At 43.9% G+C, this 26,314-nt stretch overlaps 2 long non-coding RNA genes across 2 annotated transcripts in view; one reads left to right on the top strand and one right to left on the bottom strand.

Moving 5' to 3' along the window:
• Positions 1-26,314, bottom strand: part of LOC310836861 — a 193,117-nt gene that overhangs the window by 41,191 nt on the left and 125,612 nt on the right. The window lies entirely within an intron of this gene.
• LOC310837105 overlaps positions 3,908-26,314 on the top strand; it is a 69,504-nt gene continuing 47,097 nt past the window's right edge. Inside the window, exons 1-2 of the long non-coding RNA XR_014560432.1 lie at positions 3,908-4,870; positions 5,226-5,318. This is a non-coding gene — a long non-coding RNA (uncharacterized lncRNA). The remainder of the gene's footprint in view (positions 4,871-5,225; positions 5,319-26,314) is intronic.

The following is a 26,314-nucleotide window of genomic DNA, read 5'->3' as shown; positions in this document are numbered from 1 at the left end:
TAGTTCTTACCTTCCTGATTCTTGGCTGACCACACATGTGGAGGGAACTGAGACAGTCCACGTGAGTGCAGCACAAAGCCGGCAGCTTCAGCCACTTATTGCAGAGAATGGATTGACTACCCCAGATGCTGACATTGGCACTTATTTATGGTCTATTATCCTGAGATGACAAAAGAGCTGAGGACGCAGCTTCCAGTCACTGCCTTTTAACTCACATCAGTACTGGATTTATGCCCTTGATTGTGAAGCTAAATCAGATCTTGACATGAAGACTTCTCCCTCCAACCCCCAGGATATTAATGTCAAAAGGCTCTTATTGGGTCCATAACATAAGTGATGTTAATTTTCAAAGGCAAAGAGGTAAAGATGCAAAACTGTGAGGCTAGAACAGCAATCAGAAAAGGTAACTAGCGATGCTTGACGCTTTTGTGCCAAGGTTGGGGGATGGGAAGAAGACCACCTTATCATGAGCAACTCCACTTCAATCTCTAATCTCTAAAACATGTTGCTCCCTTTTCCTGATTTTTGTTGCTGCTCTTCTCCTGAGTTGCATAATAAACATTGTCATGACCTACAACCAGGGATGTAAAATGTTTTTTTGAATCAGCTTGCATTTAAAGGTGAACCCGCCTAATTCTCACTTACTGAAACAATATGCGAACCAAAACAACTAACCTTCAAAATTCACACTCTTCCAAATTTTGCAATGCAGTTCTCCAGCCAAGTCATGTATACTAAAATGAATAAACTAGGGTGACAAGGGCATACAAATGCAAGTACAGTGGTACCTCGGGTTAAGAACTTAATTCGTTCTGGAGGTCTGTCTTTACCTGAAACTATTCTTAACCTGAGGTACCACTTTAGCTAATGGGGCCTCCAGCTGCTGCTGTGCCGCTACCGCACAATTTCTGTTCTAATCTTGAAGCAAAGTTCTTAACCTGAGATACTATTTCTGGATTAGCGGAGTCTATAACCTGAAGCATATGTAACCTGAAGCATCTGTAACCCGAGGTACCACTGTATTAGGGAGAACATACCAAAAAAAAAAAAAAAGGCATTGTGTTAGGAAAAGCAGGATTGCAAGAATTTTGTGTATTAGGCAAAATGGATACATTTGGAGAAAATTGTGCTAAAATGTGGAGAACTGAACATAAGATTGGGATGCCTACCTCCAAGTTTTGCAATGCTGTTCTCCAGCCAAGTCACGTGTACTAAATTGCATAAACTAGGGTGATAAGGGCATACAAATGCAAGTATTAGGGAAAAGAACATACAAAAAAAGGCATTGTGTTAAGGAAAGCAGGATTGCAAAAATTTTGTGTATTAGGCAAAATGGGTACATTTGGAGAAAATTGTGCTAAAATGTGGAGAACTGAACATAAGATTGGGATGCCTACCTCTTTCTGGGATAGGGTTATGGCTGCTGGAAACCTCATTGTTGCATGTAATTGGGCGAAATTGGATGACATGTTCCCTGGTAAGTCCCATGCATGTGCAGGGGAGTGGCAGCAATATTGTGCCTTTCCTTCATGCCTACCCATCTGACCTACCACATTGAGTTGACTGCAGAATCTGGGCCTATAACCCTGAACGGACAGCTGCTGATGTTGCAGATTGGGGAGCCATGTTGGGCAGATAGAGGGCAAGTGTGCATCTCACTCCTACATGAGTGACTGGCAACACTTGTGACGTAATCAGCTGTCTATGTGGATATGGCAAGCTATGTGTCTGCATGTGGTTACAGGCTCTCAGTGGTGATTGGTGCTCCTTCTGGGCACATGCAGACTTCCTTTTGCACTGCACTTTCCAGGCACAGGTCCGTGCTCTAAAGCTCTGTGTTCAAGCAATGCTTTTTTCTATGTCTCAGTGCTTTCTTCAACAAAACCTGTGTCTTACTGCTGAATCAGAGCAAATGGCAATCAGAGGTAAAATGTGGGTTTTCCCAGGGAAAGCACCAGGACAAAAAACAACAGCATGGAGCTTTAAATTGCAGCCCTGTGCCTGGCAACACAACAAAAAAGAAGTCTATGAGCCTAAGACAGGTACGGCAGCAATCAGGGACGCCAGTGGTAGGTGGAGCTAGAGTCAGTGCTATTTTTCTAGAAAAATAGGTGCTGGAACTCACCATGAACACATCCCTTGTTCTCTGAGAATAGCAACGGCGCCCACCTTAGCCCTGGCTGGAGTCAATGATAGTCAGAGGTGGAGCTATTGACATAGTTAACTAATTCTGGTTTTGTTTCCATCCTACTTCCTGCTGAGTTCTATAAGGGCTAAACTGAGACTTTAAGGAGCAGGAAGCTGAGAGCCAGGAACACACACTGGACTAGTGGTAAGTAAGAATGCAGGCAGGTGGGGGCTGTCTTAAGGCAGGGACGAAAGTAGGCTTTATTTCACATGGACCAAATACCCAGTTTGGCACATCCCCACACATGTGCATTTGCATGCACACACACAGGCTGGAAGCCTCAATGGTGCTTCTCCAGAGGCAGGGCCGGATTTAGGTTTGATGAGGCCCTAAGCAACTGAAGGTAATGGGGCCCTTTATTTAGCAGGCGGGGCACATTAATTACATCACAGGAGCCTACACAACACAAAACACTGTTGCTGTACGTAGGTTTATTGTATTTGTTTTTTACCTTATATTTTGGAAATGTACATCCACTTGTTGTTTTTCCTTTAAATTTTTCCTTTAAAGCTATATTTCCATATAGCTTGTTTAGCTTATATGTAAATCCGGCACTGTCTGGAGGCTTCACCCAGGGCAAAAAACCAACCACCACCCCCATCTCTGTAGCTACAACACTGCTCAAGGAAAACTGAGATTGGTGGGGCAGTAACCCATCCATCCTAACTGAACAGCCTCCACTGCACACTCAACCATTGCATAAAGAATATTCAAGGCGTTTAATAATAATAAAAAAAACCATAATGGAAAATAACTTGTCCTCACAATGTATTAAGCAAAAACATAATAAAAATCTGATAAGAGATGATTAAAAGGTTTTTTTTAAACAGGCTTTTAAAAACATAATTAAATTAAAATACAGATTAAAACACAGGGCAGAAGAAAAGAACAGTAGGCTAAATACCTATGTAAATTAAAAAAGAGGATGCCTGCTGGCAACATCCATGGACAGGGAGAGAAACCTCCTTCATGGAGAGTTCCAAAGCCTTCTTCAGCTTGCAGAGAATAAATAGGGAGATTTATGAAAGCTTTGGAGATGATGTTGATGATAATGATGACTTTGCAACTCAGCGAACAACAATGAACCATGTAGTTCATTGGACAGGGGAACTGTGGTCCTGGACTGCAGCCCCATTATCCCTGACAATAGGCCATGCTTGCTAGGGTAGTTGGGAACTATAGTTCAGCACCATCTGGTGGACCCCACGGTTTTCATGCCTGATACAGTACACCAGACCCAGACAGCCCACCAATAAAAACCTCTTAATTTTACTGCACAGGCTTCCACCTAAGGTATTTCCTTCTTTGCACAACAAAAACATAGCATAAGTTCCTCATCTTTTCCCATTAGCTTTTAATACATCTCGCTGCAATGGCGTCTGTGTTCCACTCCCTGTAGATTTCATTTGAATAGCAAGGCAAATGAAACACATTCCTATTTGGAGTGGCTCAGAATGATGCCTCCTTTTCTATAAATTCACGAAGAAAATGATTATCATTTGTTGCCTGATGGCTTGCAAATGAAACAAAAATAATAACGCTTAGCAAAATCCATTAGAATACTTTCAGCATGAGTCATACTGCCCTTGAAGGTGCAGCTTAAAAAAGCAGAGAAATAGATTTGACACCACTTGGACTTGAAGCTCGGACATGCTGCATTAAACTGTTCAAAATTAATTTAATCTGAGCATGGAGAATAATAGCCTCTCAGTTCAAGACTTCAGATAGCAGCAATTTGCACCCGAAAGTACTTCCAAAGGGAAAGAATAAATGAAGGACGACTCTCCAAAACCGAGTGAGCAAATGTATTCAACTCAATAAAAGCCACTTGATCACCCTGTAAAAAGATCAGCCGCCGAAGCATCTTTGGAGGCTTGGGTGGCTGTGTGACGGTGCATGAGCTGGGAAATTTTCTCCTTCAAAGTCTGAATCATTCCTGAGGCGCATATATAACAGATCATTCAGGGAGTTTCTTTGAATATACCCTTTCAAAACCAGCCTTTCCAACAGGCAGAGTGATATGGCTCCCGTAACCACCTAATTTGGGGTTTCATAAAATGGAAGCAAAATCACTGCATTTTTACTGCCAGGCGAGGGAGAGGCACTTGTGGGCTTTTCTGGACTTGACCATCCTTGAGGTGCCATGCAGTTTGACTTGGGAGGAGGGTACTGTCTGTTGGGGCCAGCTCTAACAATAGGCAGAGTCAGCCATCTTAGGCAACTGATATGCGGTGTCAATAAAACTCAATTTGTTGTTGTAATTTTACTTCCAGGGGGAAGAATACTTTTGTTTCCTCAGCACCACTATCCCATCTCAGGTGTCAGAACAACTTGTGTCAGAAGCCTACTGTACTATGCTGATAGACTTAGACAGGTAGGTAAAGAGTGGGATGCCGTTTGCTATTGCACCTCAGGGACCAAAATGACTTTGGCTACCACTGCACACTCAGAAGCAGGGATGATGTAGGGACTGACTTAACTGTGAGACTGGCCACAGGCAAAGCTCCTATGGGGTGTGGAGAGGGTACTCCCCCAAGACGATTAGTTACTTCCCTAGGCTTGCTCCTAGGGAAGAGGCTGGATCAACTGGGGTTGTGGTTGGGCATGTGAGTTAACTTGGCTTCCGAACGAGAGTTGGAATGCTGATAAGCTGCATCTGTGGTGAAAGCATGAATGTGACTGGTGAGTATTTCATGATTTAGAAATTGGGAGTTTTGATTTTCCTCTTCCTTCCTTGTCCCCCTTGCCTTGTGTGCCATATTTTTTAGATTGTATGTCTTCAGGTGGGGACTGTCTTGTTTTGATTGTTATATAAGCTGCTCTGGGAGCCTTTTTGGCTGAAGAGGGGGTTACAAATGCTCCGGATAAATAAATATTTGCCCAGGCTTTTGAGTGACCACTAAAAAGATATGTTGACACATTGCTTGTATTGCCATGCTGCATTTAATTTCAGTTTATTAAAAATATTTATATTTTCATTAATTTTCAGTAAAACACTGTTACAAATAGTTTCATTTCTCATGTTTTAAATCTCTAGAACCTGATGAGCTGCACTCAAGGGTACTAAAGGAGCTAGCGGGTGTAATCTCAGAGCCTCTGTCTATCATCTTTCAGAATTCTTGGAGAGCAGGTGAGGTCCCTGCAAACCAAAGGTGGGCAAATGTTGTCCCCACCTTCAATAAGGGGAACAAAGCAGACCCAGGTCTGCTGGACCAGTCTGCTTGACCTCAATACTAGGAAGGGCCCTGCATCAGATAAACACTCTGCAAGCACTTAGAAAAGGATGCTGCGATTACTCAGACTCAGCATGGGTTTCTCAAAAACTTTTTTCTTTTATAGAGCTACAACCTTGGTGGATTAGGGGATTGCTGTGATTTCGGTTAGGCTTTTGACAAAATCCCCCTTGATATTCTTTCAGAGAAGCTGATAAAGTGTGGGCTGGATGAGACAAGTGTTAGGTGGGTTTGTAGCTGGGTTGGCTGACTGAACCCAAAGAGTGCTCACAAATGGTTCCTCATCATCAGTGGGATGGCAAAGGGTTCTGTCCTGGGCCCATTGTTGCTCAATGTCTTTATAAACAACCTGGATGAAGGAAATTTAGTGGATGATCACCCAATTTACAGATGGCACCAAGCTGGGAGGGGTAGCTAATGCACGGAAGACAGAATTGGGACCTTAACTAACAAATGACCTTCAAAATGACCTTAACAGATTGGCGAACTGGGCCCAAACTAACAAAATGAATTTTAATAGGGACAAAGGTAAGCTTAGTCAGGAATAGCCAGCTGCACAACTACAGTGGTACCTCAGGTTACATACGCTTCAGGTTACATACGCTTCAGGTTACAGACTCCGCTAACCCAGAAATAGTGCTTCAGGTTAAGAACTTTGCTTTAGGATGAGAACAGAAATCGTGCTCTGGCAGCACAGTGGCAGCGGGAGGCCCCATTAGCTAAAGTGGTGCTTCAGGTTAAGAACAGTTTCAGGTTAAGAACGAACCTCTGGAACGAATTAAGTACTTAACCCGAGCTACCACTGTATAAGATAGGAGACATCTAGTATGCAAATGGAATCTTAGTAGACTACAAGCTTAAAATGAGTCAGCAGTGTGAAGAAGCAGCAAAAAAGGCTAATGCTATTTGTGATAGGATAATGAGCTGCTTGTGCGTAAAAGCTTGATCCCTCTGGGGTTTGGCTGGTCATCCAAAACGAGGCACTAACGGAGCCCCCAAAGCATGGCTCCATCAGTCGCTGGTAGAATCTGACAGTGGGCGTCTACGGAACTTACGCCAACATAAAAGCTGTTTGACGGACATGCGCCTTCGTGACTCTCTGCGTGACAGTTTCCGGCGAAGGGTGGGAGTTCCTAAGGGGGGTCTTGTTCCCTCTTCACTATTCTCACTAGAAGTATCCCAGAGCCTCCCCTCCGCTGTAACTCCTGCACTCCCCCTGCTGGTTCCTTCTTCTGCTGCAGAGTCTCTCCTATTCTCCTGGAGCCTGTCCACCACCTGTCCTTCCGATGGCAGTTCCCTGACATCCACCTCCCCCCCAGGGCCCCCTTCACCCCCCCGCCTCCTCTCCCACTGGCGGTGAGGGCGGAAAGCCCCTGAAGGAGCTCTCCTCGTCATCCGAGGATTCAAACACTTCTAGCCACGGCGTACCGTCTCTCTCCCCGTCTTCCTCTTCTTCGTCGGAGACGGCTTCCTCACCCACCCCTGACTCTGGGAACCCTTCAAACTCTCCTTCCTCATCGGTGGTCCCAAAGTGCTCCCTTCTAAATCGTGCCACGGGTTGCGGTTTTTTTGGGAAACGCTGATGAAATGTTTCTATTAAAACCTCGTCATTGACTACCTCTGCTGGTACCCAAGTGTTTTCCGACTCTACTTCCCCCTCCCATTCTACCAGATATTCCACCTGATTCCCCTTCCACCTGGAATCAATGATTCCTGCCACGTTCATGTCGCGTTCTCTCTCTTCTATCACAGGCGTTTGGGTGGCCTCTCTCTCACGCTCCCCCCACTCACGTCCCTCTCGGTACGGCGACAGTAATGACCTGTGAAATACTGGGTGTAATTTCATGTGACTGGGCAGTCTGAGTTTGAATGCTACTGGGTTGACCTGCTGTATGACCTCAAAGGGTCCCAATCTTTTGGGTCTCAATTTCTTACTCCCGCCCTTGAACGGTAGTCCTTGGGCGGACAACCACACCCGGTCTCCCACCCTTATAGTTTCACCTTCCCTCCTATTTCTTTCTGCTTGCTTCTTATATTCTTCCTTGGCTTTCTCTAAGTTAAGTTGAAGCTGACGGTGGATCGCTTCCATCTCTTCAAAAAAATGTTCCGCCGCCGGCACGCTCCACCTCTCCCCTCCCTCTCCTGGGAATGCCCGGGGATGACACCCATAATTTGCCAGAAAAGGACTCATCCCTGTGGACACGTTCTCCGCGTTGTTGTAGGCAAATTCTGCTAGAGGTAACTTATCTACCCAATCATTTTCTCTGTCTTTTACATAACACCTCAGGTATTGTTGTAAAATCCCGTTTGCCCTTTCCGCTTGCCCATTTGTTTCTGGGTGCCGGGCAGTAGAGAAATTGAGTTCTACGTGCAGTAAGCTCATAAGTTTCCTCCAGAACCTGGAAGTAAATTGTTTCCCTCTGTCGCTGACCACCCTCAAGGGGGCGCCATGCAACCTGAAAATATGTTCTACAAACAACTTGGCGGTTTCCTCCGCTGTGACCACATGTGAACAAGCTATAAAATGACACATTTTGGTTAATAGATCTACCACCACCATGACAGCTGTTTTGCCTTTGGATTTTGGCAGGTCCGTCATAAAATCTATGGATACTGCCTCCCATGGCCTTTCTGGCGTGGGTAAGGGTTGTAATAGCCCCGCTGGCGCCACCCTCTCTCCTTTCGCTCGCTGGCACCTGTCGCAACCCCTGACATATTCCCGTACGTCCTCCCTCACCTTGGGCCACCAAAACTCCCTGGTAACCAACCACATGGTTTTGTGCTGTCCAAAATGTCCCGCTGTGGGGCTGTCATGCAACTGCTTGAGTACTCTGCCCCTCAGTTCCCCATCGGGTATGTACAGTGCCCCTTTGTAATACAACGCCCCGTTCTTTTCTTCAAACCCCCCTGTGTTCTCCTCTGTCCTCCTGAGTTCTCTGAGTTTCTCTTGGGCGTATTCATCGTTCTCAGTACCCTCTATCAGTTCCCTCTGCCCCACCAATGCCGCCCCACACACCCAGCGGTCTTCAGGGATTACATGCCTTGCCTCAGGCGCTCCCTCCCCCTCTAAGTACTCAGGTTTCCTGGAAAGAGCGTCCGCCCTCACGTTCTCGGAGCCTGGCACGTAACGAATCTCAAAGTGGAACTTGGAGAACTCCTGGGCCCATCGCACTTGTCTCTGGTTCAGCACTCGGGCTGTTCTCCAGTATTCCAGATTTTTGTGGTCAGTTCGGACTTGAACTTTGTGCTGCGCCCCAATCAGCAAGTGCCGCCATTTCCGGAATGCTTCATGAATGGCGAGCAGTTCTCGGTCGTATACTGTGTAGTTCCTCTCGGATTTGTTGAACTTCTGCGAGAAGAATGCACACGGTCTCCATTCAGACATATCTTTTCCCGGCTGGAGAAGCACGGCCCCCACCGCTCGGTCTGACGTGTCAGCCTCCACTCTCATTGGTTGTTGTAGATCCACGTGCAGAAGTTGCTCTTCCGACGCAAACGCCTGCTTTAGGCGTTCGAACGCCTGCTGCACTTCTTCCGTCCAAACAAATTTCTTTTTGCTACTAAGACAATCCGTGATGGGCGCTGTTAAATGGGCAAAGTTTTTGATGAACTTCCTATAGAAGTTTCCGAAGCCCAGGAACCTTTGCACGTCCTTCTTGGTCTTTGGTGTTTTCCATTCCAGTACCGCTTGAACCTTGCTGGGATCCATGGCCAATCCCTTGTCAGACAACCGGTACCCCAGGAATTCCACCTCCCTGGTATGAAACTGACACTTCTCCAGTTTCACCCACAGCCGGTTTTCTCGCAGTTTGCTCAGTACCTCTCTTACATCTCGCACATGCTGCTCCTCATTCTCTGAGTACACCAGGACGTCATCTAAGAACGCTATGCAGTTCTTGTAGAGCAATGGCCCCAGGACGTGATTCATGAATGATTGAAAACAGGCGGAGCCCGCTTGTAATCCGAAAGGCATAACCAGGTACTCAAAAGCCCCCAAGGGGGTGAACATAGTGGTCTTCCACTCATCCCCCTTTCTCACACGTATCAAGTTATATGCCCCCCTAAGGTCCAGCTTGGTAAAAATTTTCCCTTTTCTCACCCGTGTCAGAATGTCATCAATTCTAGGCATAGGGAAAGTCACTGGTTCTGACACTGCATTTAGGGCCCTGAAATCACATACAAGCCTGGGTTTACCCGTGTTTTTTTTGTCCACAAAGAACACTGGGCTGCCCCCCACCGCTCGTGACTCTCTGATGAAACCTCGTTTGAGATTCTTGTCAATGAACTCCCTTAACTCCTGCATCTCACTGTCTGACATTGCATACAGCTTGCCCACTGGCAATTGTGCTCCTGGGAGTAAGGTAATTTGACAGTCAAAGGGTCTGTGCGGGGGCAGTTTATCTGCTTCTTTTTCGCTGAATACGTCAATCAAGTCAGCGTATTGTGGTGGCACCTTCCCCTTGTCCATCACTTCCATCCCTGCTAGAGTGGCCCTGGCGCCTGCCTGACCCTCTCCCTCCTTGCAGTGTTCTAGGCAATGTGCTGATCCAAAGGAAACCACTCTCTGATGCCAGCCTACTAGCGGATCGTGTAGTGCCAGCCAGCTCATTCCCAAGATAATAGGAGCTCCTCCCAAGGTGGCTACGTTAAACGCTATCAGTTCTGTGTGTCGTGCCACCCTCATTATCATTGGTACAGTCTGTTGGCTCACTTCTCCTCCCAACAGCTCCCTCCCATCAATCGTGGTAACCTGCAAAGGCTTACTTAATGGGATAGTCTGTATCTGGTGTTCCGCTGCAAACTCCTTACTCATGAAATTACATGAGCTACCTGAATCCAATAGCGCTTTTATCTTTAGTGGGTGTCCGTTTGCCAGTTCCAGCAACACCTCTATCACAAGCGCTGGTCTTGGAGGTTCCGGCGTGGGCACGTTCACTACTCCCTGGCCTGGCTGCTGTGCCCTGATGTTGGCAGCCAGGCGTTGGCTTTTACTTGCTCCTTGATTTCTTCCTCCTCCTTCCCCCCAACAGTTCCCGCCATCCCTTGCCATTCCTTCCTTTGCGGACAGACTCTGGCAAAGTGACCTGGCTGTTGGCAGAGATAACATCTCTTGCCGCTCTTTCCCTCCTTCTTCCGCCCTTCACTGGTGTTTGAAACTGCGCGCGCGCGCGCTGTTCCAAGTTCCATCGGCTCTGCTGGCGGGAAAGGCTGCTCCGGAATCTCTGGAATGCGGAAGTCCTTCCAACGTTCCCCCTTTCCTTCCCGCTTTTCCATAGCTCTAGCTTCCTGGCGTGCTCCTATGGACAGCGCTGATTTAGTCAGCTGATCCATAGACTCCGCCCTAGGCGCCCGGGAAAGTTCATCTTTCACTGCCGGAGAGAGACCTTCTTCAAACAGCATTTGAATAGGTTCACTAGCAAGGTCCCACCCCAGTCTATGAATCAGCATGGTGAACTCAGTCCAGTACTCACGTACAGATCGGCTCCCCTGTTTACACGCCATTAACTGCCTGTGCACCACCCCCTGCTCAATCTCGCTGGAAAACATCAAGTCCATGGCGCGAAAAAACTTCATTGTGTCCTTTAAGATTTCATTATTGGCTGCCATCAGGGGCCGAACCCAGTCCTTCGCCCCTCCCTCTAGATGGCCAATCACGTACGCCACTCTAGAGTTCTCATCGGGGAAGTCATCAAACAGTAGATTGAGAGCATATTGCATTTCTGTCCTAAAGGCTTGATAGTTCCTGGGATCCCCCCCAAATTTCTGCACCAATCCAGGCACCCTTCTGGCAAGTGGGGTGGTTTTCCCCTTATCCGCATCTTGAGCCCTCCTCTCCTCGAGCCTCGCTGTTTGCAGCGCGAGCTGGACCTCCAACGCCCTGTATCTTTCTTCCAGGCTTGGACCTGCTCCCGCTCCAGCTGCTCCGGTTCCTGCTGGTTCACTCATGATGCCCTCTGCTTGCACAAGCTGCTTTCAGAGACTGTCAGATTGCTGTGATAGGATAATGAGCTGCTTGTGCGTAAAAGCTTGATCCCTCTGGGGTTTGGCTGGTCATCCAAACCGAGGCACTAACGGAGCCCCCAAAGCATGGCTCCATCAGTCGCTGGTAGAATCTGACAGTGGGCGTCTACGGAACTTACGCCAACATAAAAGCTGTTTGACGGACATGCGCCTTCGTGACTCTCTGCGTGACAGTTTCCGGCGAAGGGTGGGAGTTCCTAAGGGGGGTCTTGTTCCCTCTTCACTATTCTCACTAGAAGTATCCCAGAGCCTCCCCTCCGCTGTAACTCCTGCACTCCCCCTGCTGGTTCCTTCTTCTGCTGCAGAGTCTCTCCTATTCTCCTGGAGCCTGTCCACCACCTGTCCTTCCGATGGCAGTTCCCTGACACTATTCTAGGCAGCATCAATAGAAGTATAGCATCCCAATCAAGGAAAGTAATAGCATCATTCTACTCTACCTTGGTCAGACAGCATATGGAGTACTGTGTCCAGTTCTGGGGACCACAATTTAAGAAGGATATTGACAAGCTAAGATGTATGCAGAGGAGTTTGACAAATATGATCAAGGGTGCATTGTGGGGGGCGGTTACTTGGTGCACAGTTTTATGGAACACACAGTATTTTTCTATAGAAAATAAAAAGAATGAGATTATGCAAATAAGCATTCACCAGCATCTTGTTGAAATAGAATGATAAAAAGAGCTAACAGCAGTTCTTTCTCCCCTTTTTGCCTATTCAATGTAAATGCAGAATGTTGATATATAGTTCTGGTATATTAATTGTGAAGGCTTTTCTTCTGTTCAGAGATATTATGACTCTGTGCAAATGCACAGCAGAAGTTCCATCAAGTGGCAAAGGGCACATATCATATCCACATTAAAGTTTCATTTCTAGTCCCTCACTTGCCTTTTCCTTTTTGCAAATTTGCAAGAAGGAAATGCAAAAGGTCTTTTAAATTCTCAAACACCACATAATTTCTTCCGAATTGCCTGCCACTTGCTGTTTGTTCTATAATAATTCAAAGAAGACTGGTTATGCCAAGAACCTAAGAAAAAGTGACTTTGGAACATATTAGAAAGTTAAAGGAAATTGAAAGCCTTCATGATGTTAAACTGCACAACACAGCTGGGGCTGAAGCACACTGTCAATTACAAGTACTTGTAAAAGTACAGAAAGATTTAAAAGAAGAAGAAGAAGTATGATTGTGGTGTTTCCTGCTAGGTCCAATCTAGAAGCTATATCACTAACTCTGCTGGTTTCTTTTTTGCTTATGTCATAGCCATTTTCATAAGGAAATATCAGGTTCACCAAAAGCATTGGGTGGGGGGGGAGAGAGAAGCACCACACTTGTTGTGCCCCCCTCCCCACAACCCAGTGGCGTAGCGTGGGTTGTCAGCACCCGGGGCAAGGCAAGTAATTTGCGCCCCCTAACCCGTGGATTTGCGCCCCCTAACCCTAACCCCCAGATGTTGCGCCCGGTGCGGCCGGCCCCCCTGCACCCCCCACACTACGCCACTGCCACAACCTCCAAGTGCATAGATTCTGTATGTGCTCTTGGGGACCTTGAGAGGCAATCAGCTATGTTTTACTCAGAGTCGACCCTTAAAAATAATAATTAAAGTGACTAAGGCTGCATTCAGACATGTAGTTTAGAGCGTTACCATGCTTTTCTTCTGGGGTTACTCATGGGTATGAAGGACCAGCACACAGAAGCCAGTGCTTCTGTCTCAATATCTTATTGTTCCTTTTACACAGCAACATTTGTTGCTTTATGGAACTGTGGAACACCAGGTCACACCAAATTTTAAATGACAGGAAAGAACCTTATGCTGGGATTCTGCCCCAAAATTAATCCACGTGAAATTACAATGCTAAACTCCCATGCTCTTCTCAGTTAAAACAGTTTCCCAGCCCCCGGCAGCAAACAGGATAGACATGACAGGACAAGAAGACAACACGACATGCAAACAGGACCATAAGGAAAGCAATGCCCTAGAGACTATTACACCAGTCTCTACATCCTTCAACCAATGGGAGGGTGAATGACCCAGAAAATCCTACACTCAATCTCTGAACATCCAGAGGTGGGAGATATGCCAATGCAAGACATGGAAGAAGCCATTGTTCACATTACACCAACAATGTGGAGGTTGGGAGTGGGTGCAGTCAGTGAAGCCTGGCCCATTAGGGTGGGTAGGATGGTACGTCACAGTATAAGCCTGCCAATTTTCCAGCCCCCAACCATCTGCCCTCTTATGTTGGTTCCATGGGCAGGTTCACCCCATTGATCACAGAATAGAATATGGGGCATGTTCTTAACAGATGTTTTTCCCCCACTGCACTGTTGCATGGAAAAACAGGACCTTATGTTTTCCCATAGACATGAATGGTAATCATTCTCTATGGTGTTCGCTGCGGTGAGGACTTTATCTGCTTGATGTTCCTGGGTGGTTTGCAATATAAAAACATAAAAAATACATATCATAGTAGCAAACAAAAACAATACCCCACCCTAGTTTAAAAGACCATGGATTGTTTAATTAGCCAAAGGCCTAGGAGAAGACGAATGTTTTGTCGAGTGCTTAAAGATATGTAATGAAGGTGCCAGATGAGCCTCCCTGGGGACAGCATCTCACAAGCATGGAGCCACTGCAGAAAAGGCCCATTCTCATTTTTCTGTCCTCCAGATTACGAGGAAACATTCAGTTGCATAATAACAGGACCGAGCTCCTGACAGAACCTGAGACTATACATTTAGGCCTGTATAAGGTACTAAACTCACACACTGAAGTCCTGCATGCACTTCAGCTGACGTTAAGGAGGATTTAAGCATCTGAGCCATATGCAAAATGAACAGCCAAAGGCTTTAAAATAAAAAAGCACTGTGTAGTTCTAAAATACTGCAGCATAACACTCCCTATTCTATTCTGAAACGTGAAATTAGGAGCTACTTTTTTATAGGTTTGGAAACATTCTTCAGTCCTGGCTTTACCTTAAGTATTTATAGTTTAGAGAGGTAAAAATAGGTATGTTCCCACTGCTAGTCGTAACACCTTAATTTTGTTATACCATAAAATTTGATAGCCCTTGTACATTTAGAAACTAAATGCTGTAACACCAGTTGTCAGGGATTAAATGCTTTAAAGGGGTTTAGTCTAAACATCATAGCTCAGCCTTAAAAAGATAAGTGGGTGCAATTAACCCATTCAGTGACCTATGGCTCTAACATCTAAAAAAGGAGCTCCCTCGTGGCTTCACACAACCATCCCTCATTCTATTCAGGTTACAGTGGCTACATTAAAGCAGGCCTAGACCCAGAGTTCATCTAATGTATGGGTGCTCGAGTAGTTAATAATGCAGGTTGCTGTGGAGATTTATTTCTCCTTGTGGTAGTTGGTGGGGTGAGGTGTGTTTGGGGGGGGGGGGGATTTGTACTCTCAGGGGTTTGTTCTGCAAAATTGCCACCACATTTATACTCACTGGGGAACAAGATCTTGTAACAAGCTGTTCCATGGGCAGGGCTATTTCAAAAGGTCTGGTGTCCATGTTGTGAGTACCTTTCTTCCTGTAGCGACAACCACTGAACAGTTCAGTTTACGATTGCTTCTTAGACACAGGATATTAACATGAATGTGCTCCAGCAGTTTCTTGTTGGATATAGTCTGAGGCGTCACACCTCAACCTGTACCCTGCCAGCCCCTCATGTTCCTTCCCAGCATCTTCTGCCTTCTGTGCTTTGGTTCAATGGTGGACCCATCTGCACTATACATTTAAAGCATTATCATGCCACTTCAAACTGCATCCCTCTAACAACCCCCAAAGAATCCTGGGAAGTGTAGTTTGTTCAGACTGCTGAGAGTCATTAAGGTACCCCTGTTCCTCTCTCAGAGCTACCATTCCCAGATTTCCCTGGGAAGAGATACACACTGTTAAACCACTCTGTAAGCCACAGCTCCGTGAGAGGAATATCCTAACAAGGCCCTTTTTTTGTCTCATGCTTTCACTTCCCGCTCGGTTACAAGAAACTTTGATGTCTCACTGTCCACAGCTGCATCTCTCCCCAGCTGTTTCTTACCTGCCTTATCAGGCCTCACTGCATGGAGGAGAAATAACATGGTTTCTCTAGCTGCAGGCGTGTCTGTATGTTTGGACATACGATTTATTAAATGATTTATGACAGCAGTAGCAGCAAAATACTGTATTTGTCTCTGGTGGTGCTCAAGGAGGAGAGATTACTTACTTGGATGGTGGTTTAGGGCCAAGCTTCACTTTATGCAGCTTGCCCATACCTCAATATCTTAATATACATGGGTGGAATTCAACATCTTGCTAACCTGATCGTTCCACATGCCTATGTAATATATGGAGAGGCTGGCTAAGCCCACTCCCTGGTGGCCCGTGACCTCTTGTGATTCGCTGATTAGGCTAGCAGGTGGGACCAATTACCGAGGCAACAAGCTCAGCCCAGACACTTCCTTTCCTTGGGAAACAGTCCCCGGGACTTCCCATGTCGGATTCCAGTGGGGGGGGGGAATGCCAGTCTGCACTGGTGCCCACAAGAGAGGGTGAGATGACTTACCAGATGGAAAACAACAACAACCTCCCTTCTCCTCCTGTCTCTCCAGAATGAATTTGGGGGAGGTGGGAGCAGGAGACAGAGAAAAAACCCCATTATATTTATGGGAGTGCTTCGACTAATGCACCACATTAGTTAAACTGGGCCCATTATTTCTTTTCCTAAAATCAGCTGAGGGCACAGGTGCCATCTTGCACTGAATATTGTGGCTACCCGCAACAAAGTGCTTCAACTTTGCCCACTGACTTTGAGGAGGCCCAGCCCCAGCAAATATATTTTTGTGAGTGTTGAATCACCCACGGCCCCCTGGAGTTGGCTCCAGTGGCTGAGGGAGGGGAGGTGAATTTAGGATGGTCACTTTCATGCCTCAAAAACAATAACCAGAACAAAGTAGATGCAGATTTGCATAAGCCTTGCATATGCTGATTTACATGTATAGATAAAATCTAGAAATATATACAATAATGCATATGGAGATGCAATATATCTCACCACATTGGGGAGCACTGTGACCAAATATGTCTACTAAGTTTGCTGTCCCGAGGCTCACTGTTGATGGGCAACATCAAGGCCCCTGTAGGCTACATTCTCATCATCCATCATTTTATCTGTATTGGGCAGCCCATCAAACAGAGGATATCTTCAAATGATGAACAGTCCTCCAACCACCCTTCAAATAGAGGATTGTCCTCTGTGAACTAGGGATGGGAGAAAAATCTCATTTGGCTGGCATTTTAATATGAACCCATGTAAATCTCATTGCTCGAAATAATACACAAACTGAAATGCAGTTAGCCTTTGAAATTCACATGATGCCAGATTTTGTGATGCAATTCACCAATTAAAAGTGGGTATGTAAATTAGGGGGGAAGCTCATAAAAATCTATACATTGATGAAAACAACCTACATAAATGCATTTTATTAGGGAAAATTGTACAGAAAAAATATGATTTGTTTAGGATAAATGTCCACCAAGATGCTGAGTTCTCATGAAAGAAATATTAACAAACAGATGCAGGAATGTGGAAAACTGAGCATAAGAATAAGAGAAACTGTAATGGACAGCTTTGTTCATCCTTACTGTAAACTATAACACATAGCCACCCTGACCCTACATTTTGGATCAGGGCTGCAGTGTGAAAGGAGGGGATTTATTCTTTCTGCAATACAAATCTCTTCTTTTCCTGAATCTCCCTTGAGCCACAACAGGAAAATACAGAGGTAGAGTAATGGGTCCAGAAAAGCAGAGAACATATTAGTGAGGGTTGGGGTGTTTTGTTTTTGTTTTAGGGTGGAGGGAGCTTGTGTATCTTCGAAGGCTTCATTCACACGCTTAAAGCCAGTAGGCAGAACCAGTTCTTAGATGGGATGACTGGGCAATTGAGAAATACATGCCAGAGTGAGCTATGCAGTAATAAAGCAATGGAGGATCTGCCTGCAATTTCTGGGTCACACAATGCAACCTCACAGCCAGCTGGGAGAAGGAGACTGATCACGCTCATCTTCCATTACCCACTTCCTCTGTGAGTCTAGGGCATGAAAGCAATTGCCATTATACTCTGACTTCAAGGCCTAGAAGTTAAATATTGACTGTGTTTTTGTATACAACTGTAAGGGACAGGAGTCCATTTTGAATCAACTAGCCACTCATCCAGTATCAATATGGTCTCAGAAACCTCTGTCCCTGCCATCCTCCAACTCAGAAACTCTACTACAACCTGGGTCTCATGCACTGTGTTGATTAGCTGATCAGTGGTGCCTCAACCCTTTTTTTGCTCAGACGTTTCTCTGCCTGCTCCACATATAGCATCAGGTGTAGGGCAGGTGGGCATGATGTGGCATAAATGGCCTCATGTGCAAAATAAGGAAATTCCTCACTCTTGCCTTGGCCAAAAGTGGTCAGGGGCAACATACTGATGGCAATGGACGGGGTCAAAGCAAAAAATATATGAATGGTACACTCCTTCTCTCCCTGCCTCCCTTTCATTAATCATCCATACAATATTTTGTCTCTTTCTCTCACACAAATGTACATTCATACCAGGCAGAGGGCCTTTTTGGTAGTTGCACCTGCCCTATGCAATGCCTTCCCAACAGATGTCATGCAGATAAACAGCTATGTGATTTTTTAAAGATACCTGAAGGGAAGTTTTTAGTGTGTGATGTTGTATTTTGCTATTACTACTTTTTGTTGGGAACCACCCAAAATCGCTGGGGCAACCCAATCAGATGGGAGGCATAATAAATCATCATCTTCATCATACACACTTATTCATTCATCCAAATGAACCACAGTCATCCTCTCTCTTCAATCATTTATCCATCACTTATTCATTCTTTCTCGGCTGGTGGTGGGGGTGAGAAGTGCACCAAAGGAAGTGGAGGGCTGTGCACTTTTATGTCATTTTTACTTTATAGGCTCCTGGGAAGATGAAAAGCAAGATACACTTTTTAAATGACCACAACACACCTTTTTATGCAGTTGTGCAACATAGGGTGTATCTGGGCAAGTGTTCCAGCATTGATAGCCACTGTTATGAACAGTATGACCCCCACACAAACATGGTATGATACTTGATGTTATCTCTGACTGAGGGATAAATCACAATGTAAGGCAGGAGATATCCCACAAACACCACAACAAAAACAACAACTTGCTTCTTGCTTGCATAAAATCTAGTTGCTATTTTTCCTAGGTATTAATTGTTTTATGATAGCTTTTCAAACTGCTAAAGAGCTGAAATGATGGGCATACTCTGTCTCAGACAAGAGGCTTAATTGTAAAATTGCACAGTGTTTATTGATTCTCCCTGACCATGCCATGTAATTATTTGTCTGGCAAAAGCTCTTGTCCTAGTAGGCATCTGAAGAACCAGCTCTCCTTGAATATTAATATGAGGTCATCATTGCAAAAATAAAAATAAAGAATCCCACAGCAATAAACCTGTTTATGCACTGCCTGCAGAGAAAAGAATATAACCACAGCTTCCCACAGCTTCTTACTCAAAGCCTTTGATCACAAAGTGAGACCCTCTTGTGGGGGCCACATGTCCAGGAAGTATATTTAGTGTGATTCTATCCATTACTTTGGAATACACTCTCCTTGGAAATTCAGGTAGGACATCCTTTTTCCCCCAACCAGGATTTTACAGGACAGCATTGTTAGATATGGTTCCTATAAGCTTTGCAAATGGATTTATTTTTTTTTTGTTTTAGCTCTTTAATTATTTCAATCCTTTTTTTGATGTTGTTGTACACTGCTACAATATTTTCAAATGGTGGGTATAGAGGTGGATTTAGGGCAGTGTAACTGCCCCCCCCCCCAGGGCACAGAGGCCAACTGGGCAGGGCGCCTTTCTGCTTCCTTCCCAAAGCCTAGTTAGTGCGTACTCTGCTTTGGAAAGGAAATAGAAGGGCTCTAGAACCCTGCCAGAGCCTCACACCTCTACGCCAAAGCCCAGACCCTCTCCTACAGGCATCAAATTTTGGCCTTGCACAGGGCACCTGGTGGGAAACTTATAAACAATGGAAGGAAGGAAAAGGCAAGAAATTTGAGAATGTGATAATGCAATTTTCAAAACACCGGGGATGAGCTTAGTAGTAGCCTCATTCTAAACACTTATTCTTAACACTAGAACCCGGAGTTTTCCAACGAAGCTCAATTTTGGAATATGAGCTCTGGAATTTATCACTGCAGGGTGTTCCGAGGGTCTTCAACTTGAATGACTTGAAGAGGATTAGACAAATGTGTTGGTTTATGTATGGATGAAGAAATATCTACTCGGAAATAAATCACACTGAGGGTGATTGGTCAGTCTTACTCTTGGGTAAGTGGATAGAGGATTGCAGCCCAAATCTGTTAGAGTTCTAATTGGAAACCACTGCTGGCTTGCATGAAAAATAGGGCGAGGAATGCCTAATTAGTCCTAATTAGTGAGATATTTGCCTAAAAGTCTCTAATTGGAAGCTTTCTGCAACAAGTGGTACAGTTGTTTACTTCCATGAAATACTCAGCAATCAACTGACAGTATGAAGAATAGAGCAGGTTTTTGTTGTTGTTTGTGCACAGTTCCATCACAAACCTATGAAAATATTTTCAGAACGAGAATTAGATCATGTTGTAATTTCAAAAATAGTAGGGACCTTCTTGAACTTTTCTTACAGTAATTGGGCATGCATAGCACAAATTGGGGACTGTACTTTAATTCCTCATTGGGCCCTTTCTTGTTGTTGATAAAATGACCCAATATATTAGCAAAAAATGATTTAGCATTCATATGGAAGGCATGCTACAGCATCCTGTCTATATAAAATAAAAATAAACATAGGATGCAAATGTGTTTCAGAATATAATGCATAATGAAAAGACAGAGAATATCTAGAAAGTGGTAATATTAAGATAAATAACTTTAAATATCTGCTTTTTCAAAACAAAACAAAACTTGAGTGATATTGTGGCCTTGCATATCAATCAATTTCTCAAAAGCCTATCAAAGATGGTGTTCATGATCTATTTCTGATCCCTGATTTCCCATTCTATGATTTCAAGAGAAAATTCTATTTCACCAGAGAAGGCACCCCCCCCCCTTCCTCAAGGACCTTTAACGTTAGAGAAGTGTTTGCTCTTCTCTTTTTCCCTCCTAGGGAAAAGCTTTGATGCCCACGACACTTATAAATATTTGCAAGAGGCTTCAAAGAACAAATTCAACCCATAAAGTACTGCATGGAAGCCCTGGGTTTTAATGACTTCTTGGTCAAGATTACAACCAGTCTGCAACCGAAGCTCTCTTTTGAACTGTGCTGACACAAGGTGAATGCAAACTACCAATAACCAATTTTAAGACCTCTGCAGAGATACATTCCTTTGACAATTGACAGAAAGGCTGCAAAATTAGCATTGTGGTAAAACCTTTATTTGTATAAGATGCCTCTTTGCCAAGGAGAGTGTCTGTACAAAAGGATTAACCTATTGACAATGACTTTCAAAATCCAAACTCATTGAATAACAAGTACTGAATATGTTTACCTTTCTAACACCCACAATTCACAATGAAGCAAGCTTTCTCTAAAAGGTCAACTTCCATGAAGAGCTGAATCTCAATAGAAAAACACATACACATCCAAAAATTCACCGCCAGGGAAAGCATTTTAATTCAAGAGACGCAACAGTGGGACTAAATGAATTGTAACTCTCCAGACAGATGGAACATTTTCAAAATTGCAAGAAAATAAAACCCCAGACTTTTTCCTCTCTTTTTTTTGCAACTGTGCTGGCAACACATTAGAAAGAAACAAAGACAAACACTTAATCACCGAGGTCCACATTCATGGTGACCTGGAGGGCTTGATTTACATTTGCATAATCTGCACTTTTTATTTCCCCATCATAAAATCCATTTGCATAATATGTGTATGAATGTAGTAGAGTGCAGGTCAGTGGATTTGGTGGAGACCCAAGATTTTCAAGGTATGAAACTGGCCTCCCTAAGGAGTCCTAGGCAATTGCTAGGGGAAGCAAAAACAAACAAAAATCCTCCTCTATGACACTTTCAAAGCTGATGCATACTCATGACATGCACACACACACACACACACACACACACACACATGTGCACTCACTTTGAGGAATATATACCTAGCCAGTGGTATGCATTTCATCAATCAGATGTTTATTACAGTTGACCCTATCATTAAACTGTACTAAATATAAAGTACTGTATTTTATATATGTGTGTGTGTGTGTGTGTGTGTACTGTACTAAATATAAAGTAGTAGAGAAGCAGAGCTGCAGTAAAAACAATTATTAATTATTAAGACTGATAAGCTTAAGCACTAATAATCATGGCAGGTCTGGGAGATATTGCAATATTCAGATATATTCAGTAATAGATTTATTAGACCACCTCAAGGAAGATTCTCCAAAGGCTCTGTAAGGAGGTATGAATCTCTTTTTTTAAAAAAAGAAATTGACAAACAGAAGCAATGGTATAATTTCTTGTTCTGCTATAAAGATTCTATTTTAGGTTTCAGGGTTGTACCCAACCCCAAGTACCCAATACCACCAAGGTCTTCTCCCTTTGCAGTGGGACTACTTCTCCTTCCACTCCCCTGCAATCTGTTATGGGGGTTCTACAAGTATTCCAAGGCACATTGGTGGGGATGTTGGGGTGAACAAGGAAAGGAGAGGAAGTCCTTGGAATATTGGGGAAATTATATTGGATGCAACCCTCTGGGTTGTATTCAGCTAAGTCCTACTCAGACTAATTGAAATTAATGAACTCAAGTTGGTCATGTTTATTACCTTCAATGGGACTATCCTGAGTAAGAATAGCATTGAATACCATCCTCTGTTTCCAACTATTCTGATTTTCTTTTCTTTTTGTGCCCCAACACCTGGTATTCGGAGAGCTCTTCTTATGCACCTGAAACTTCAAATTGGTTATCATCACTAATACCAATTTAGGCTAGAACTGACCTCCAGGAAACAGCCTAAACTTGCCATGTCCCATCACCATCCAGGCACCACCAGCCCAGAGCTGCTTAAGATCTCAAAAGGAGCTATTGCCACCCTAAAAGAAGACTATGAGTGATTTTGTAATGTCCTCATATGTGTGTACACTTATTTCTGAGGAAAGGAATAAGCATTGGTCAGGGTGTAGCCTGCGAGCACTATACTACACCAGTGCTGCTCTCTGTTGCCTAAATAAGCTCTTTCTCCACACTTAACGATGACAATAAGTGGACAATAAGTGGCTGAACAGCACGTAATTAAACTATGGGATTTGCAATATGTAATGATGGCCACCAACTTGGATTGCTTTAAAAAGAGCTTAGACAAATTCATGGAGGTTAAGGCTCTCAGTGGCTAGTAGCCATAGATGTGTTCTACCTCCACGGCTGGAGGCAGTATGTCTCATCGTTTGCTGGGAATCACACATGAGCAGAGTGCTATTGTACCCAATTCATGCTTTTGGGTTTCTCACAGGCATCTGCTTGGTAACTGAGAGATCAGAAAGTTGGACTAAATGTGCCTTTGGTCTGATCCAGCAGGGCTAGTACATTCTTACGATAGCTACCAACTTGTGTTGCTAGAAACTTTGCATATTCAACACTGGGAATGATTACAAAAGGGACTGAAAATCAAAATGACAAGTAACATGGTGCCATTATAAGAATCTATAGAGTTTCCAAAAATTACTTATGAAATTGCAGAACTGGAAAGCAATTTGCTGTGATTTGTACATAATGTGTCCTAAGATAATATTTTATTATTTGGTAATCATTAAAGGTCCTATTAATTGGTTCTACCACATTGCTTGAACAGTTTGCTTAACTTTATCTTATAATTCTGCCCCCCCCCAAAGTAATGAGATATCCCTCGAGCCAGCATCACTTCTAGGATTATATACTGCTACAGCCTGTTGACTATACAATAATATCATGATTGAGAAAACTGGGAAAGGTGCAGGAAAGAGCAAGTTGAATGATGGAGTACTTTCTCAAGTGACATAAAAATTAGAGACCCAAGGTGTATATTTTTGATTTTAATAATGTTTCAGTGCTTTACTTATAATTGCATTGAAACCTTTAGATGGAATGCACAAAGGGAGAGGTTTGATTTCTGTATGAGGTCCTAGGTTTTTTGGTTATGGCCTAGAGAGTAAAAGGTTGTAAAATGCAGGCCCACATGAACCTCAGGAAAAAAGGCAAAAGTGTTTGTGGCATTCTAGTTTAGGAGGTTTTTTTCCCCTTCATTTTTTTTTTTAAAGCAGATAGTGGAATGAGCAGTCATACCAAGACTACTAAAGAGCATGGGGGAAAATGACATAATGCAACAAAAGCCACAGAGTGGCATTACTATGTAGTTTTATTCAAGTAGCCATTGCATTCTGTGCATTGTAAGCAAGTTGCAGTCAAGTTCTTTTTTAATTGCTTAGGATTCTTTTTAATGAAGCATGTGGTGTTGATTAAAAACCCATACATGCCCCAATTTCAAAGGATGTGTGCGAATATTTATATACACACTAAATTTGGCATCTTCAATCTGCCTTTAATCTGATGTTCAAAAATAGCTGGCACATTCTCACAGATTTTAATGGAAAATACACATTTAAAGCACATTCAAATACTCATTTAAAGTATACAATTCCTAGCACCTTTAACAAACTACACTCCACAGGGTGCTTTGCAGGAAAACATGTGCTTTGAATGTATGGTGTGGAACTGCCCTTTCATCCAAAAGAGCTAAAGATTAGGGGAATTACACATTTATGGCAATCCATTTCTGGTCAGGGATGAACTAAGTAGCCTAACTGAATATTGTTTCATTTTGATAGATGCTCAATCATAGGTGCTCAATCATAAAAGATAAAAATCTGTTTTATGCAGACTTTTATCTTTAAAAAAAATTCTAATGAAAAGTCTGTATTTAAATTGTACACATTTTTGCATGTACATTTTATAAAGTACATAATTCCCAATGTATTTTCCTATAAAATATGCATTCTGATCACCTTTAAAAAAACTTACTTATGTGCACACTTTTTTTTTGCACCAAAACTGTATTGTAAGATTGAGAGAAGTGCATAATCTACCTGTGTTCTGACCCGCAAAGCATGTTCATCCCTAATGGATGGCCACAGGCAGTCATTGGGCAATTGAGTTTCTGGGGAGATGTTGCCAATTTGGGGGTGGGGCACAAAGGTTTTAAATACAGGACACCAGCTTTGGGCGTCCTCTTTTGCTGTGTGCACCGGATCACCTGCCCACCCTTCCTGAACTGGGGGTTTTCACTTTGATCTTGCTATGCCTGTCATGGGGTTGCCTGCTTTTGGGGCAGGGTAGGAATTTTATCCATTTGGCTGATTGGCTGGTGCCATTTGGTTTTTGCCTACTGTGTAGCAAATTGTCGCAACTTGTAAGGTTTGCGGTTAGGCATTGGTTAAAAAATTGGTTGGTGGAGGGGTAAGTGCCTACCCCTCCAATGCTGGTGCTGCAAGGGAATTTCGTTAAAGGAATCCAGGGGCTTGCCATGCTTTCGTCCAAATCCCTGGCATCGGGCTTGGGCCGCGCAAGCCCCTGGGAGCATGTGGGGAGAGGTGAGGGTCTGTTGCCCAGCTTCATTTCTCCCCAATATTGTTTTCCCTGACTGGCTTCCACTGGAATCCGGAAGTCAGTTCTGTCCCTGGGCGGGGACAGATAGTCATAACCAATGCCTAAGCAACCACTCACATTTGTGTATTTAAATAAAGTTGTGGCCAAAATTACGCCAGAAACCTTAAACAAAAATTCTCTGTGAAGTGTGAGTTAATTTTGGGGCGGCTTGGGGACCTTGACACACAAACAAATCTAAAGCTGTTGAATCAGGTTAGTCCACTGTGAAAAGCAAACCTAGGTTTGAGGGTCTTGTCACTTCAGTCCAGGCATGTCCAAAATCCATTTCAGGGGCGTAATCTGGCCTGCCGGTCGGTTTAATCCAGCCCCTGTGGCAGTTTATTTCCTGGGGTAAAATCCTTAAAAAAACTAAAGAATTTCAACCTGTGGCATCTGTGGTCGGCCTTCGCGGCCCTTCACTTCATCAAATCTGGCCCTCTTTGAAAAAAGTTTGGACATCATTGCAGTTTAGTCCGTACGAAATTCTTACTTTACTTTACTGTTGTTGGCACTTAAGCAGGATGTTGCATGGAGCACATGAATGGGGTCCCCCCTCCAATATGTGACCCACACTCCCCCTCCAAAGACGGTCACCTGGCACCAGTTTTTGTAGAAAATGAGGTGTCAGTATTCCTTCATTGACAAAAGTGGCAGGGGGGCAGCAGAAAATGGCTGCCATGAGCAGCAAAAATACCCCGAGGTTCTGGTGAGTAGCATCACAAAAATAGCCCTGATTATTATTAGATAGTTGAATGCTTTTCAGCAGTAACAAAATATAGCGACCTCTGCAAATTACACTTGAATGTCATATGGAATGTACCTAAAAATACTCAAATACAAAAATACACAATTGGTTGATTGCTATTTAGATTTAGATTTCTCTGCATTCTGAATACTCTTGAGGGTATCAAAGCCAAACCCAGCCAAATGGAATAATAGTTCATCTAACTCAGTGAACTGTCGGCACTGTTTCCTAAGTAACCTATTCCCAATTCTAATGCCAAACGCCAGCTTTTAAGGTCTTAACAAAGCTCCTGAAAGGTGCTCAGGCTTGAATCTGCACTGTGTGTGTGTTATGGGGAGGAGGAGGGATGCAAGGAACCCACTAAATATAAATCTTTGTACCGCTTGCTGATTAAGCCCTAAAGTGTGGATGGTATCAT

The sequence above is a fragment of the Podarcis gaigeae genome (genome assembly GCF_964106915.1).
Source record: "Podarcis gaigeae genome assembly, chromosome: Z".
In the NCBI taxonomy this organism is placed as follows: domain Eukaryota; kingdom Metazoa; phylum Chordata; class Lepidosauria; order Squamata; family Lacertidae; genus Podarcis; species Podarcis gaigeae.
The sequence above is the reverse complement of the archived record's forward strand: the minus strand, read 5'-3'. Positions and strand labels throughout refer to the sequence as shown.